The 2,800-nt window shown below is 35.1% G+C and overlaps 1 protein-coding gene across 2 annotated transcripts in view; it reads left to right on the top strand.

The window, feature by feature from the left end:
* The window catches only part of LOC102013908 (interferon-inducible GTPase 1-like), a 12,522-nt gene that overhangs the window by 3,605 nt on the left and 6,117 nt on the right, over positions 1-2,800 (top strand). The window lies entirely within an intron of this gene.

The following is a 2,800-nucleotide window of genomic DNA, read 5'->3' as shown; positions in this document are numbered from 1 at the left end:
ACAGGAGTGGTGACAGTAGACATCTTTGTCTTGTTCCTGACTTTAAAGTAAAAGCTTTTAGTTTTTGACCATTTAGTATGATGTTGGCTGTTGGCTTGTCATAGATGGCTTTGATCAGATTGAGGTAAAGACCATCTATTCCTATTTTCTGTAGTGTTTTTATCATGAATGAATGTTGGACTCTGTTGAAACCTTTTTCTGCATCTACTGAGATGATCATGTGGTTTTTGTCTTTGGCTCTATTGATATGGTATAGTACATTAATTGATTTCCGTATATTGAACCATCCCTGCATTCCTGGAATAATCCAACTTGGTCATGGTGTATGATTTTCTTGATGATTTGCTGCATTCTATTTGCTAGTATTTTATTGAGTATCTTTGCATCTATGTTCATTAGGGAGGTTGGTCTGTAGATCTCTTTCTTGGTTGGATCTTTCTCTGCTTTGACTTCATCACTATACACATGTGTGGAAATATCACATTGTAAATTGTAAGTACGTGCAATTATTCTGTGTCTAGTTTTTTAGTTAAGTTTATTGGTACATTTTAGATATACATAATGATCATATTCATTATCAGGAATTTGTACCTGTACATAATATATTTTGGTTCCTATTTTTTCTGCAATCCCCTTTTCCCTTCAACCCCTCTTTCTCTCCCTATTTACAAAGTTTTATTTCCATTTTATCCTTTTTTATCGTTTTTTTTCCTTTTCCATTCCTTCCATTCCACCTTTCCCTTCCCTAGTTCCTCTTTCCTTTTGAACAATTTATTTGCATTTCACAATATCTATTGTACTTTTTGGTCCTTATTTACTCTTTCAGTTTCTCACACAAGGGAGACAGTGTGATATTTATATATGTGAATCTGATTTATTTCACTTAACAGTATGGTCTCAAGTTGCATCCATTTACCTAGGAATGGTTAAGGTTTATCCTTCTTTATGGTTGAGTAGTACTCTGTTATATTAAAAAAACCCCACATCTTTTTTATCCATTCCTCAGTTGATGGGTATTTGGGTTGTTTCCAAGATTTAGCTATTAAAAAATGTGCTGCTATAAACATGGGTGTGCATATATCACTGTGGTACGATGTTTTTAATTCTTTTGGGGTAATACCCAAAAAGGGTATGGTTGGGTCTAACAGTACCTGTAATCCTAATTTGTCGAGGAATCTCCATACTGATTTCCACAGTGATTGCACCAGTCTACACTCCCACCAACAGTAGAGAGGAGTTTCTTTATCCCCACAGCCCCACCAGCATTTGTTATTGGTTGATTTCTTGATGATAGTCATTCTTTCTGGGGTGAGATGGAATCTCAGCATTGTTTTATTTTGCATCTCTCAACTAACCAGTGATGTTGAACATTTTTTCATATATTTATTTGTCATTTGTATTTCTTCATCTAAGAAGTGTACATTCATCTCAGATGCCCATTCTTGGATTGGGTCTTTGAATCTGGGAGGTCTGATTTTTAAAATTTCTGTATATATTCTAGATAGAAGTCCTTTGTCTGAGGGACAGCTGGTTGTAATTTTTCCCACTCAGTGGGTTGTCTTTTCACTCCATTGGTGATTTCTCTTGCTGTGCTGAAGCTTTGCAGTAGGATGAGATCCCAGTTGTTGATTCTCTGTAGTATTTCCTGTGGGATAAGGGTTTTGTTCATGAAATTTTTGCCTACTCCTATGTCCTCAAGAATTCTGCCTATCCTCTCTTCCAGCAGATTTAGTGTTTCTCTTTTAATATTTAGATCTTTGATCCACTTCAATTTTAGCTTACTGTATGGCAGTAGACATAGGTCTAGTTTTAGTCTTTTGCATGTGGAAAGTCAGTTTTTCCAGCACCTTTTATCCAAGAGGCTGTCTTTCTTCCACTGAATGTGTTTAGCACCTTGCCAAAAATAAGGTGGCTGAGTGTGTTTGAAGTTGTTTCTACATTTTTTAACCTGTTCCACTGATCTTCAGGTCTGGGTTTTTTTTGTTTGTTTGTTTTGTTTTTTGTTTTTTGTTGTTGTTGTTGTTTTTAACACAGTAGCTTTGTAGTTTAATTTGAAATTAGGGATTGTGATGCCCCCTGCCTTGCCTTTGCTGCCAAGAACTGTATTTTGCCATTCTAGCTCTCTTCTGGTTCCAAATGAATTTTAGGAATGTTTTCTGTAGTTATGTGAGGTAGGCTAATGGTATTTTGATTGGGATTGCATTAAATCTGTATAGAAATTTTGGGATACATTAAATATGTATGGCTGTTTTAACTGTATTGGTTCTTCCTATTCATGAGCAAGAGATATTTTTCCATGTTCTGATATCCTCTTCCATTTACTTTTTCAGAGTACTGTAATTTTCAATGTATAGAACTTTTACTTCCTTTGTTAGATTGATTCCTAAGTATTTCATTTTTTGGATGTCATTGTGATAGATGTGGTTTCCCTAATTTCTTTCTCTATGAGTTTGTTTCTTTTCTACATGAATGCTATTGAGTTTTGAGTGTTGACTTTGTATCCAGCTATGCTACTGAATGTGGTTATTAACCTACAAGTGTTTAGTGGAGTTTTGGAGATCTTCTATGAAGAGTGTCATGTCATCTGTAAATAATAATAATATAACTTCTTCCTTTCCTATTTTATTTCTTTTTCTTGTCTAATTACTCTGGCTAATGCTTCCAGAACTATATGGAGTGGGCATTATGATAGTGGATATCCTTGCCTCATTCCTGATTTTAGAGTGAAAGCTTTCAGTTTTTGACCACTTAACATGATGTTGGCTGTTCGGTTGTTATAGATGGCTTTTATCAGACGGAG

The sequence above is a fragment of the Chinchilla lanigera genome, unplaced genomic scaffold, assembly GCF_000276665.1.
Source record: "Chinchilla lanigera isolate Chin_1 unplaced genomic scaffold, ChiLan1.0 scaffold00007, whole genome shotgun sequence".
Lineage (NCBI taxonomy): Eukaryota > Metazoa > Chordata > Mammalia > Rodentia > Chinchillidae > Chinchilla > Chinchilla lanigera.
The sequence above is the reverse complement of the archived record's forward strand: the minus strand, read 5'-3'. Positions and strand labels throughout refer to the sequence as shown.